The sequence below is a fragment of the Parus major genome, chromosome 19 (assembly GCF_001522545.3).
Source record: "Parus major isolate Abel chromosome 19, Parus_major1.1, whole genome shotgun sequence".
NCBI lineage: Eukaryota > Metazoa > Chordata > Aves > Passeriformes > Paridae > Parus > Parus major.
In genome coordinates, this window is record NC_031787.1 from 988,536 (window position 1) to 1,003,000 (window position 14,465).

General features: G+C 47.5%; 1 protein-coding gene and 1 long non-coding RNA gene across 3 annotated transcripts in view; both read right to left on the bottom strand.

Moving 5' to 3' along the window:
* AUTS2 (activator of transcription and developmental regulator AUTS2) overlaps positions 1 to 14,465 on the bottom strand; it is a 668,592-nt gene that overhangs the window by 108,507 nt on the left and 545,620 nt on the right. The window lies entirely within an intron of this gene.
* On the bottom strand, positions 3,156 to 7,637 carry LOC117245298. 2 transcript variants are annotated; one of them, XR_004499875.1, is made up of 3 exons: positions 4,346 to 7,637; positions 3,908 to 4,082; positions 3,156 to 3,669 (listed from the first exon to the last, which is right to left on the bottom strand). It is a non-coding gene; the product is annotated as an uncharacterized LOC117245298 (long non-coding RNA). The 2 variants fall into 2 exon arrangements; XR_004499874.1 differs by having other exon boundaries at positions 3,908 to 7,637.

Genomic DNA, 14,465 nt, shown 5'->3' on the forward strand with positions numbered 1-14,465 from the left:
CTCTGGGGATGCTCTGGGATACTCTGCTGTACTCTGGGGATGCTCTGGGGTGCCCTGGGGTGCTCTGCTGTGCTCTGGGGTGCTCTGCTGTGCTCTGGGGTGCTCTGCTGTGCTCTGGGGGTGCTCTGAAATGCTCTGGGGTACTCTGGGGTGCTCTGGGGATGCTCTGGGGGTGCTCCTGTCCAGCCCAGCTCTCACAGCACCCCCCTGCCCTGTGGCACAACAGCCTCTCCCTGTCACACTGAACTGATGGGGACACCAGCAGAGCCACACTCATGGGGGATGCACATAAATACACAGGGCTGCTTTTATTATTGCCCTGCAAGAAGGGGGGAAAGAGAAGCCAATGTCAGTTTGGTTTTGGAGTTTCTCCTAGCTGGCAGAATGCTGGCTGGAGGAAATGCCCCCCATTTCCCTGGCAGGAGCTCAGGCTGATCCTCCAGCACTGCCACAGCAGCAATGCCGACCACCTGATGCTCTGGTGGCTTTGACTGACACTTCTCAGGACATGTAATCACCTTTCAGGGAAAAGGAGAGGAAAAAGGTCCCCAGATAGGCAATTTTATTTAATCTACTGATATTAATAAAAAAAAAATTCTTTTTGCTTATGGAAACAGGCTAACCTCTGCAGGGCTTAATCTCCCCCAGCAAAGGGGGCTCACCACGCTAGCTGAAGCATGGACACTTTTAATCTCCTGATTAAAACCAGGACTACTGTCACTGTATTTATCAGGAGTAAAGGATGGAGGAGAGGGATTTATTTAGAGGGAGCAAAATGCTAACTGAAAATTATGATACCACAATTCTCTAGATAAAAAAATCCTTCCAAGAAAATTGCCTTTTTAGCAAGACATTGTGTTCTGGTGGATCCTTCAGGCCACACGTGGGCACAGCCACTGGGGCTCCCAGTAAAGCAGGTGGCTTTTGGTGGCCAGGCTGGTCCCAGCAATCTGATATCAGGGTCCAGAACAGCTAATGGGAAGAACTCACAATGGCTTCAGTGGGCTCTGCACTGAGGCTTTAGTAAATGCAATTAAAAAAAAAGAAGAAAAAAGAAAAAAAGACCAGAGCAGTATACAACAGCTGTAGCCCTCCTAAGCCTTTCTTTTTTTTGCAAATGCTTCCCTTGGTGGCTTTATTTCATTTTATTATAATAAACTTCAAAAGGTGTATTTGATCTGCCAGCATTTTTTTCCCTGTCCACCAGGAGTTCATTTCAGCTGTGCAAGGCAGCAAATACTGTACATTAGGTTAATTTTCATTTCAGCTGTACAACATACATTATTGTTTCACTGCTTGGCTTAAGTGAACTCCTGGTGGATACAGTCAAAACCATACCAGCAGATCAAATGTACTCTTTGAAGTTCCCTATAATGAAACATCTTTAAAAAAAAAAAAAAAGGGGAAAAAGCTTTTAGAAAGCTTTAAAATATCTTGAATTGTTTGGGGCATTTTAATGTTTTGGCTTGTCCCTTCTAAAACCAAGTAATGAGAAATTTCATGCTGTCCATCATCCTCTCCAGCTTTTACTCCCAGAAGAAGTTATATTATGGATGAAGTATAAATTAATCTCTTTGCTGAATGGTTCAACTTAAACAAGCTTGAGGTGATTACAAACCACATCAGCAGATGCTGTATATGGTGGCTTTAAAGTCAAAAACCCAAACCAGCTGACACCAGTGTGATCTGAAGGCATGACTCTCAAATCTACAAACCATCTTCAACTGCAGTCCAGGAAGATGCAAAATTTCATTATAAATCTCAGTGGGTAGAGCCTTTGAAAATGTCACTGTGAAATTCCCTCCTTGTCACAAGGCCTCCCCCATTCCCCAAGGATCCTACCCCCTTCCCTTCTGGACTTCCACTGGTTAAACTGAATTATCCTTTTGTTTTCTTCACCCCCCAGCTAATCTTGCCTCGTTTTACTGAGGCAGCGCAGAGCACAGGCCATGAAAGGGCACCAAAATACACGTGGGAAAGGCTGGAAGCTCCTACAGCAACTTCACCAGCAGCAGATTGTGACAGGAACATCCCAGTGAACACACTCCTCAGCACCCCGAGGAGACAACCTGACCAAAGCAAACTCATTTCTCATTAGAGAACACCTAAAGCTTGTGATTAAATAGGATTAACCCAACAGGATCAGGACTCTAGAAGAGAGTGGTTTCACTAGCAAGTTCTTACAGAGGAGCCCAAGGGCATTGGAAGGCTCATGGATTATCACCAACAGAACACCAGAGATGCTCAGGCAGTGAGCTGAGTGTCTCTGCTCTGGGGTGATTTCCCAAGTGAAACCCCTGCAGTGGTTTCAACACCCTGGAGGTACCCGTGGCACCCCCAAGCCTCAGCCCAGCACCCCTCCCCTGGCCTGGGGGTGCTCCCAGAGCTCCAGGGTGCACAGACTGTGAATGGCTCTGTGCTCCTGCCAGCCTTCTGCCAGGGATTCACAGAGCCCTGCTTCCCTCCCATCATCATCTCCCTGCCAGCATCCCATTCTGGACCCAGTAATGAGCATTTCAAACACCCCCCACAGAAAGGAGGGAAAACGAGACACTTTGTGTACACCATTAGTTTGATGCATCTTGCAAATGCAGTTCCCCAGCTTGAAAATCTCCCACAGCTTTTGCCTCACTTTGAACAAAATCACGTTGGACTTCTGATGAATAGCTCAGCTCAAAATACACTTGGAGGCTTTTCCTTGAATTCTGACTTGGGAGTAAATAACCTGCAGTGAAGCTAATTGTATTGAAAATTCAGAATATTGAGGAAATGTTACATGTGATAAATATTTACCCTAAAGGAATTCAAAGGGAGTCTGTAACAATTTATTTCTAACCAATACCAAGTAATATTAAATTGCAGGGAAAATGCAGCCCCAAACCCTATATTTTTCCAACTTGTACTAATGATTGTTCTCTGTGAAAAATGCCAGACAACAATATCCTTTAACCATACACAACCATGTGGGTTCACACTCTGCCTTAGCATTTTTCATCCCAACGTCCTCTGCAGAACAACGGATTGATGCTGCTTTCACTTAAATTGGTGTAACTAATTAGACCCAACTAGAATTACTCCTGATCCTATTCATGTAAACAGTCTTGATGACTTCAGTGGTGCTATTAGTGAAAATAAGGACTCACACAGAGCAAGGATTTATGGGCTCAAATCCTCTCTATTTGAAGCCTCAGTAAAATGCAGCCAATTCCAACGCAGAAGGAGAAAGCTGAGCTGTGCACAGCTGAGGAGTGGAAGAGTGAAAAAAGGGGAACATTTCTGGCCAAATAAATTGGGAGAGAAATCCCTCTGTGAAAGAACTGTCAAATAAAAGACCTGGTACAGAGATTTTCAAAAGGGGCACCTGGAGAGAGGCAGGGAAATTCAGAGGGCACTGGAGACAGCGGAGATTGTGAGCGCTCAGCACCCCACGGCTTCCAGCGGGGCTCTCGCTTGAGAAAGGTATTTGAGAATGTTGATCCACACAGGACTTCTCCTCTAAGCCAAAAACCAGGGAGGACACGCATGGAAATGGAAATGGTTTCATTCTGAGCTCCAAAATTCAGATCAGCTTCATGTTTCAAATGAAGCAGTTCATCCAGTCACTGCAGTGCCTAAATTCAGTCCCTCAAGCTAATGCTAAAGCAGATGATCACAAAATAAAAGGTTCCCCTAAAAAAAAAAAAAGGAAGAGGGGAGAAACTATATTAATGACTACCAGAAAACATCTGTTTTTAAATGAGGTGTTTTTGATCTACACTGATTGTGATGCAAGAGGAAGGCTTTGCCATCCATATGACAACCAGATCTTCATTTTGTTGGGATTAGGGGTCAGCACAGGGGACTGGGGGAGGGAAGAACAGGAAGGGAGAAGGAGAAAGAGTCCTGTAATAAATGCCAGCACACTTACTCTATAAACACAGCCTACAGACCACGACCCACGAGTCCCCTCTCAATGTTTCTGCCTGATTTATATCAGGATAGATCAATTAAAAGTTGCAGGTTTTATCTCATTTGCAGGTATATGACAGGCTTCTCTTCAAACACCTTAATTATACACCAATGGCAGGTTGGAAATGAAGATGCTGCAAACACAGACACTCAGCATTAGTCATTCCACACACAGAGAAGTTCTGCTGCTGTTTATCATTTCTGAAGCTGTTTCAGGAAGGACAACACCATCAGGGTCTTTGCTCCATGGCAGAGGGAGGGAGGGAGCAGAGACCTGACTCTGCCCCCAGCAGACCAAGAACAGACCTGACAACCCTCCAAGTCTTGTTCCCAGGCTTCTAAAATAAAGTTAAATGGTCTGAAGAGAAAAAAAGACAGGAAATGGATAGGGTTTTACCCAAGAATCGAGCCTGAGCTCATCCTGCAGCAAGTGAAGGACATCTTGATGTGGAGAGAGCACTACAGTGCTGAGACAAGCTGCACCAGCTCCTTGTTCCATCTTTATCCACCCATGGTTGTGGCATTTCAGCTGCCACTCCTGCCCAAAATGACTGGAATTGGCTGCCTGATCTGACAGAGGAAAGGGGCTCAAAAATGCTTGAAGATGTTCAGGTAAAGGTTTAGAGTAGCTCAGATTATATTCCTGCAAGGATTCTTGCTAACTTGGCAGTCAAGTCTGTTTCCCTGCTGTGCCAGAAAAAATATCTGGTTTATTCACACACATGTACAAGTTCCTCCCAGCTCTGGATCCCATGGAAAGCAAGTACCTCAAAACACATTTCCTTGGAGGATTTTGTCTGACCCACTTGTCTTGTCACCACCTCTCCTGAAATATTCTCTCTCCTCGACACAGCTGAAAAATATTGCCTTAGAAATATCTTCATATCATTTCATTTTTCTGCATCTTCTCACTGCTCCCAAGAAATTCAGAAATCACATCAAACACATGAAAGGGAAGTTTGAGATTCCAGGAAACATGAGGAACACAATTCAAGTGTTTCCTCCCGCATCATGAAAAAAACACAAGGACGGAATTTTATTTTTCACCGAGAGTGACACAAGCATCTGACAAGCTGCATTATAATGAACATAATTATTTTAATGTTGTGTTTAACATTGCTCCTTATCTTTCCCAGTGCACACAGCAGTGTATGGAAGGGTGAGCAGGGTAAGTGAATACATCACTCCTTCCCTCCTTCTACTCCCCTTGCGCTTTAACCGTACACGAGAGCTCGCGATTAAAACGCCTTAATTAATCCTCAGGCTTTAGAGGATGGCAGCAGCAATGTCCAACTCATGTACAAATGCATGCAGGCACTTCCAAAGGAGATACTGAGGATCTCCTGAAGTGCCTGAAGAAGGAAACTCCACTGTTATCTTCGTACCCCCACTCAAGATCAGGGATAAGGAGCTCAAGGGCAGCACAGCCCCTGCTCGTGTTTTGTGGGCCAGGATCTCTCCCAGGAGACTCTCCAGGCATACATCCATGGCAGAACAGAAACCCAGACAGCTTTCCTGCTACATGCTCTCCCTATTTCCCTCTGATTCCCCAGACCACTGGCAGCCACCCAGTCACACCCCTTAGAGGCCAGGATGAACTTGGCTATTTCCACATAGTCAATAAAGGCCCAGACACCCATTTCAGATCCTGGAGCCACCGTGGGTATCCTCATTTGTCACCAGGTGATTAAAGCAACAACAACCTGCTCTCCATGGGTCAGCTGGAGGTTCCAGCTGGAGGAGAAGGCTGCTGCCTGCTCATTAAGTGGTGTGTCACAGGGAAAGCTGATTACAGCCATGCTCCCAAATCTGAGCTGCCTTCTGATAGTTTTCTGGTAGAATTAAGGTTTTGCTTTTGACCTACAAAGCAGTGAATGCTTTGGGCACTAATTACTTAAAAGCTGCCTCCTCCCTGTGCAGAAACACGCCAGGCTGTGGGCAGCGGGTGCTCTGGAGCTGACAGTCCCTTGGGGCTTGTTCCACTGCAGAGTGAGCTTGAATAACTCAACCCCTATCAACACACAGCAGCCCTTAACCCAGAGCCCAGACAAGCTCTTGGATTCCTCCAGCCAGGGACACAAGTGAAGCTGTGCAGGCTGCAGGCCCTGGGGCTGTGACAGAGCCCAGCAGCAGCTGGAGGGGACAGGCTCGGGCTCCCAGGGACAGAGCAGTGCTCCACCCTTGGCTGGGAGCTGCTGCTGCCCAAGGAGCATCCCCTGGGACAAGGAGGGGTTAAAGTGGGAAGGTTCCAGAGCAGGGATGGCCACACTGTGGTTCTGAGCTGGGGCTGCAGCAGGTGACTTCTGTGAACTCTTCAGAGGGGACATAAAAATGGAAAGTCTTAGTCCAGGTGGCACCAGCCTTGACCAGAGCACCTCTTAAATTCCCTGAGATTATTGGACCTCCCTGCAAAATCCACCTTTCCTCCTGGGATGGATCAGAGACTTCAGATGGCTGATTATTGATACCTGTGGCTGCCCTTCCACTCCTGCTGCCAACCACACAGATCAGCTCCAGCACAGCTGGGGGAGAACAGGCCAGCAGCAATTCGTATCAATTCTGCACATTTTAAAAATATAATTTTCAATATAATTTACAGTTTCAAGGTAACATTACATAACACACATTTTCAAGTAACATTATTCCCAGCTCCACCAGCTCTCCATCACCTACCCAGAGGTAACTCAAGCAGCAGTTCCCAAGATTGCTGTCACACAAACCCAAAGAAGTGTGTTCTCTCTCTCTCTCCAGGTTTTCAATCCCATATATGCAGAATGGGAAAACCCTTTACTCCTGTTCTTCACGCCATCCTGGGCTCTGCTGTTCCTGCCTTACTGAAATCAGGTTAACACTGACTTATTTCTCAGAGGTCATTGTTCATTACGCAGGTGTCACATGCTTTGCTAAATTTCACTGCTCCACTTCTGACAGAACCCAACTCCACAGACCAGAGCAGCACCTAAAAGCACAGATTTACTTTTTATTCTGAGCCACTGCGTCATCAGCTGCTTATTTAAAACTTTGTTCCCAGAGGCTGAGCCCAGGAGGCCGAGAGTTTCCACTTAACAGGGCTGAACAAACTCCTCAAGTTGTTATTGGGTGTCTGCTCCTGCATCATCATTAGCAATAATGATTTCTAGCTCATTTAAAGCCTCCCTGTCTCACAAGGTTCCTATTTTCACTCCATCCCATGGAACACACAGGGCAGCCGTGGGAGCTTATGAAGTATTTATCAGTGAGTGGCACAAACTGTAAAACTTGCAATATGGATGGTACAGTACTATTAAAAAGAGCTATAAAAGCAAATCATTGTCATTTGGGGTTACTGATAGTGCTCTTGGCAGTGTCAGGTATGATGTGTACAAGCTTACACATCCCAGACAGAATTAACCAGGCACAGCTTAGGGACCACAGCAGAACCAGTTTGGATGAAAGAGTTCTGACTCTTTCCAACCCCCAATTTCTTCTTCAGGCAGCAACAGGGAAATAAAACCAACCTTTCAGCTGGTTGTTGTGCTGTGACCCACACCCTGACACTGCTCAGACCCCAGTGCTCCTCCCCAAGCTCAGCCCCAGGGAAGGTTTGTTCCTGATACTCCAAACCCAGCACTCCCCAAACACCCCTGAGCTTTGCCCTGGGATGCTCTGAGCAGTCAGAGTCCCTGTGAATTCCCTGCAGAGAAGTTAAAGGTGTGCTGGGATCATTCTTGCTGGGAAGGCAGGTGGGTGCAGCAGCCCTGTGGGGCCAGAGGATTCCAGCCCCAAGCCCCAAGGGAACAGCAGCAGCAGCAGCAGCAGCCCCTGGTGCCCAAACACAGCTCCCCTGTCACCCCATGCCCAGCTCTGCCCGTCCTGGCTCAGCAGCTGGGTGTTTTTGGGAGCTGGAAGCACTGGGGAGATGGGAGGGAGACTGGGAAGCTCGTGATGGGCAGTGAATGCTTTGGCTTAGTCAGTGTGCTGAGAATGACTTTCAAATAACCCAAGAACACATCAGGGCTCTGAAATGGAGCCCTATTTGTGTTTATTATGTGGAGAACAAGGCTACTTCTTCAATCAGTGAAATTCTCCCTGTGAAATGGAGGTTTATTCACCCTTTTATATTGTCATTTAATAACCTCCTAAGTGAGGGATTGTGAAACCGAGGTAATATTGAACTGATTTTCATATTTCCAGTCGTGCAGTTTTTCTGCTTTGCTAACTTTTAGACACTCAGCTCATATTCTACCCACATCTTTAAAGGTCATTGCTCCCATTGGACTTTTGAGGGGGTGGTTGGTAGATAGAGATGCAACTGCAAAAAGGCTCGTGGCTGCTTAAGTTCCTTCCTTCATCAGTGTTTCCTCTCCTTGAAAAGTGAGAAAGCTGCTGTGTCTCTGTAGGAAAGGTTCTGAAAGGATTCTGGAGCCATACAGAGTCTTCAACAAAAGTTTCAAAGCAGCTTCATCATTTGCAGTGAATACAAGTTTTTGACTGCTATGTAGGAAGAAGCTTGAATGAGCTCAGATCTCAGAATGGAAGGTTTCTCTAAAGAAAAAGCTCTAGAAATGCCTGCATTCAGATGGGGGGAAACGAGTGTGAATCAAGAACAAAGGCCTGAGACCCAGCAAGAGGGAATAACCTTTCAGATCAAGCTGCTTTCCCCACCTGAGAGAGCTCCAGCCTGTGCCTTCCCATTTGATGCAAATGTCTGTCAGAATGGCACTACTGGATAATAGATAAAAGATTATCTGTGACATTATGAAAAATGAAAGCTTCAAAATGGCTACAAGTTCCACAAAAAATAAAAATTAGATAGCCTTTCTGAAAGGCAACAATAGCTCCTGTGGTTTATTCAGCACCCCGAGCTGGGTTCCCCTGCTCATCCCTGTGCAGCAGCTGCCTCTGCTGGGGCACCTCTCCTACCAGGAAAGGCTGGGGGAGGCTCCAGGGTGACCTCAGAGCCCCTTCCAGTGCCTAAAGGGGTTCCAGGAGAGCTGGAGAGGGGCCTGGGATAAGGGATGGAGGGGTGGGACACAGGGAATGGCTTTTAACTGGAAGAGGGGAGGTCAAGATTGGATACTGGGAAGGAATCAGTCCCTGTGAGGTGCTGAGGCCCTGGCACAGAGCAGCTGGGGCTGTCCCTGGATCCCTGGATGTGCCAAGGCCAGGCTGGACAGGGCTGGGAGCTCCTGGGACAGAGGAAGAGGTCCCTGCCATGGCAGAGGGCTGGAACAGGATGGGCTTTGAGGTCCCTTCCAACCTAAAGCACTCTGCAATTCAACAATTCCTTTCCCTAAACTAGAAATGGTGACAAATTCAGCTGAAGTAGCTCCACACGCAGCACCCTTGATTTCACAGGAGAATTACTCATTCAAGGCAGGGATTTCCAGTGCTGGCAAGAATCAGATTTCCGTACCAACCATCCCTGGCCTGCCCAACCATTGGTCCTTCACTCAGCAGAGCAGCTCCAGGTGGTGACAGCTTTTCCTTCCCAGATTTCTGTTCACCTCCCAGCGAGGGGAAGCTGCAGGTTCCTGCAGCAGTGGTGTCAAAAGGCTCCCTGTGTGCAGCCCCAGCAGGGACCCAGCCTGCCCCAGCCAGGACTCCCACCACGTCCAGCAGGGACACTCAGCACATCTGTGCAAGTGTTTGTCTCCTTCAGCTGCTGTCAATTGGCACAATTCCACTGACATCAGCGGAGTCACGCTGAGTTATATAAACTGATGATCTCACCCCTGTAATTACACACCATTTCCTATCTACAAACACTGTCCTGTGCAGCACATCCCAGTTACCCTGGGCATTCCTCCTGCCTGCTGGGAGAGCCCAGGCTTACAATCTGGTGGATTTCCACCTTTACATTCACAACAGCCCACATTAAACACAAAGCTCAGCTTAACTACACCGAGTTCACAGCTATTGTTTCACCAAGTGAAGCACAGTGCACACCAAGCAATACAGGTGCTGCTCAACACCAACACTTGTCATTGCTCACTCATCCTCCGTGGTGCTGCACAACTTCCATTTGGGCACTCGTGCTGGAAAGCTGTGAAATGATATTGAAAATGTGGAAAAGGAGCCCTGACAGGCCCTGGGATGGAGCAGTGATGGGGCACAGACAGCTAGCCAGACAGAAATAATCCTGCCACCCTGTGCAGCCTGCAGTGATTATCCCCCTGTGCTGGCAGGAGGATTGAGTGCTCGGGGGCACCTGGAGTGACAAAGCCAAGGTGTGCCAGGACACAGCCGTGTGTCTTCTGCAGCACCGAGTGTCAGACAGCTCCAGCCTCCACCAGCAGCTCAGCAAACCACCAGCTTCTGCAGAGAGACCCTGCTGAGGCACTGGGAACACATCCCAGGGCCATGTCTGTCCATCCCTGGGGACCTGCTAGAGCCCCTGGGGCTGCAGCAGCTGGGGACACCCAGCACAGGGTGGGACAGGCCCTGGGGAAAGCTCCTGCTGCTCCCAGGGGTGGTTTATCTGCTGCTCCCAGGGGTGGTTTATCTGCTGCTCCCAGGGGTGGTTTATCTGCNCTGCTGCTCCCAGGGGTGGTTTATCTGCTGCTCCCAGGGGTGGTTTATCTGCTGCTCCCAGGGGTGGTTTATCTGCAGAGCTGCTGTGCCTGGAGCTGGGGAGAGCCTGGGATCTGGCAGGAGCTGCCCACATGGCCCTCAATATTCAGGCAGACAGAACCAGTCCAGTGTTAAATTAACAACTGGGAACGATGCAGGGAACTGGGCCGAGGCTGGAGTTGTTGAAGTTTGATTTGGGCTGTCTGGTTTTGCCAGGCAGGGCAGCGCTCCAGCGCTCCAAGGTGAAAACACATTTGTGCTCCTCAGTAACTCTGAATAAGCACAATCACTTTTTAAATTGAAACCCGTATCACACAATTCTCAGGGAATACAGGGATATAGGACAGCTCAAAGCCCCTCAGTGTCCAGAAAAACCAGGAGCAAAGGGAGGAACAGTGCTTCCCTGGCCAATGTCTGCAGGGCAGAATTGGGATGAAAAGTTCCCTGTCCCAGGCTACAGAACTACCCAGAAACTGCAGGCTCACAATCCATCCAGGGTTTAATTAACACATCCTCAGAAAGCCACAGCACTCTGGCTGTTGTTAGAGATGCTGATTTTTCAGTGTGGTTGAAGCTTCATTTATGATTTCAGTAAAAGCTCCATTTTTTTCTTCTCTCTCTAGTTAAAAAATGAGCCTCTAGCTACAAATTGGACGATTACAGACAGTATTGTAGAGCAGCAGTAAAAAAGTGTTAATGAGCTGCAGGATATCAGAAGCAAAAAAGAAAGTATTTCCCCCGCAGGCCAAACAAAATTAATTTTAAAAATTAATGTAAACCACTAATGCAGCAAGTGCTTCCATTAAATTATGGGGCTCTGACATGTACAATGCAATATTTTTGCCATTGAATTTGTTATCTAAAAGGTGTTCATTGTTTATTATGGTGTGAAAAGCTGTTTTTTCCAGATAGGCTGGTTCATTAAGGAACTGGATCCTTGCCATTGCCTTATTTCTTAGCAATGAGGCGATGCCCTGTAGCAAAAAAACATGGAGAGAGGCTCTGTTTAATATCAGAAATGTAAATCAAAAGACTCCAGTCGGCTTTTTAAATGGCTTTTGGTCTTCACAGAGATGAAATTCACCCCAAATATTTCACATTGCTGGCTGGTCCAAACAGCTTCTCCAAATTCCTACTCTGCTAAATGATTATCATAATAACAATCCCTGTCAATGAGGGGTTTGTAACACTATTAAAACACTTTTAATTCTGCTGCTTCATTCATCAAACTGTAACAGGTTTGATTTTAAGAAGGGAAAGGAAACCATGTTTTAACTGCCTAAGGAGAAAACAACCTCCTGATAAGAACCCAGACATGTACAATTACACAAAAGCTGATGGCTTTTAATATTTCAGGGCTGAAAATTTCACCTAACTGGATTCTGACATTCCTGTGTGTGCTGAGCAGGATCTTTTCCAGCAAAGAGTGGGGTCAGCAGTGAGAACTGGGGTTGGACCCATGGGCTGGGGAGGCTGGAGCAGGTATGGCCTGAGGGAACAGGACAGGGAAACTCCAACAAGGAAACAAGAGCTCCTTCTGTTTCTTGATGTGGATAGAAAACATCAGAGCTCTTGCATCTAAACAACAGTGGGGAGAGGGAAAACAAAATCTTAACCAAAAGCCCTCTGTTGGCATATAAAAAATTACTCTATTTAGCAAAATTAGATACTTTGTTGGCCTTCATTTATGAGCCAAAACACCCTGAGGGGGACTACTTACCAACTTTAATTAGTAATAAAAAGCTTACAAGTGCCAGGGGAGCCAGAACTGGAGTCCATGGGCCAAATCCTGCACTCAAATTACATCAGTTTCAATTTGGGACCTTCTTACGTTCAAAGGAGCTGCTTTGTGCTTTCCATGGGACAGCTTGGTGGCCTCAAGTCACACCAAAGGCAGGAGAGCTGTGCTGGGACTGACAAACTGGGAAACTGTCATTTGACCAGCATTAAAAGATTGGTGTCTGGAGATTTTTATGTTCTCGAGGCAGGAGCTGCTGAGGATGAGTGACTGGATGGGGTTTGCAGGGCAAGCTTTGGGTACCGAGGGCTGCAGGGAATTCTTGTGAAATCGAGTTTCAGCTCTCCTGAAAGAAGCTTTGCCAGTGCCAGCTGGTCACTGATGGTCAGTGAGCCACAGCTGAGGCTCTGGTGGTCACAGGTGCCACAGGAGGGACCCCACACCCCACTGACACCTCCAGAGCTCCTGAGCAGCCCTGCCAGCCTTGGACCTGCAGCAGCTGCCCACACAGAAGAGACACCTCTCGTCCCACACAACAACAAGCTTTGTTTGATTTTACTGGAGAGGAGATGGTCAAGGGTGGGGAGACCCTGGCACGGTGCTGAGCACGCCAGGGATGAGCCAAAACTCCAAGTACACACATTATTCCAGCGTGGTGCCTCTGCACATCACGTGCTTCAGCAGCTCAGCTGAAGAAATACTTGGTTTTGACCCACAGAAGGGTCAGGGAGGAACAAAGAGGCAAGCAAGCAAAATCATTTCCAGCCCTCTCCATCAGGCAAGGGTCTGAATTAGTAGAAGGTAATTTCTGGACAAACTCCCTATTATCCATGAATCAACACCTTTTCTTGCTACCAAAATGCTTCCCCTTTCCAGGCCAAGGAGAGCTGATAAACGAGGCCCCAACTTTCTGCCCCTTGCAATGGTTTTACAGATTGCAATTTGATATTATTACACCTTTCAGCCAAAATTCCTTCCTCTTTCATCACAAGGGACCCAGACAAGCAGCCTTCAGCAGCAGCAACACCCAGAGAGGGACCAAGGGATGAAGGTGATGGCTTGTGCAGAAATACTGCCCACACACTCACAAGTGCTGCTGTTTTCTGTCCATCAGGTAGAGCCATTTATAGGGACAAATAATAGAAATAACTGAGAATTTAACAATACAGAAGAGTGTCTCACTGCTTCCAACCTATCCATTGCTGATGAGCAAACACAGGGAAAGCAAGAGAGGCTGGTTCTTGAGGGTGATGTGGATAAATCAGATTCGGTCCCAGCTGGTGTAAACCCAGCGTTTGGGATGACTCTGCAATGACATCCCAGTCCCTGTTTTTGCCATCTGTATTCTGCCTCTGTGGATCTGACCTACATGGTTGGAAGGAGAGGGGTAGCACAAGCATTTGGAAGTGATGCTCCTCTATTAGCGAGGAGATTAATTAAGACGCTGCTGGGCACTTCTCCACAGTCGGGCAGGGCTGTTAATGGCCATTGATTTTTTTTTTTTAATAGCATGTACAAGTTTAAATGGTGTAAAGTGCCCCAGATTCCCTTTCCCTACCTCTGCCTCTCCTGCTAGGGGTTAACCTCGCTGGAGACAGGGAGAAAACCAGTCCCCTCCTTCCTTTGCCTGCGGCACAAAGATCAGGAAATTCACTGCTAATCACTGCAGTTGTGATTTCTGATTTCAGCTGGCAGCACGGAGAATTGAACTCCAGTCCCCCGAGTACAGCAGGCTGCACAAGGCAGGCCTTGAGCTTGTTAAAACTGTGGTGCTGCCATGCGGTTATCAATTTTAAATTAATCTCTCCCTCCATGCACACTTATCCTCCTCCACCCTCTCTTAAAGCGGCTGCTAAAAATATAAACTCCAGGATACCTCGCTCTAAGACTTAACTAAGTAAAAATCGGGGTACTATTAATTACAGGTTTCCTTCAGCCTCAGCACCTGGAAAAATGGATTTCTGCACTGTCTCAGGGATTTGCCTAATCCACTTCCCGCAGTAAAGCCAAGCACAGCTCTGGCTGTTTTAGCATCCTGCCACACAAATCCTCCCTGCCAGCTCTCCAGGAGCGCCCTGTCCCCTGTCAGCACCACAGCAGGACTTGGAGCTGTGTGTGCTGAGTGTGTGCCCTGCACTCACCCAAACCCACCCTGCTGGGACAGCCAGAGCTTCAGGCATCGTCTGCTCCACTGCCCTGTCCCCCTGTCCCGCTGTCCCCCTGTCCC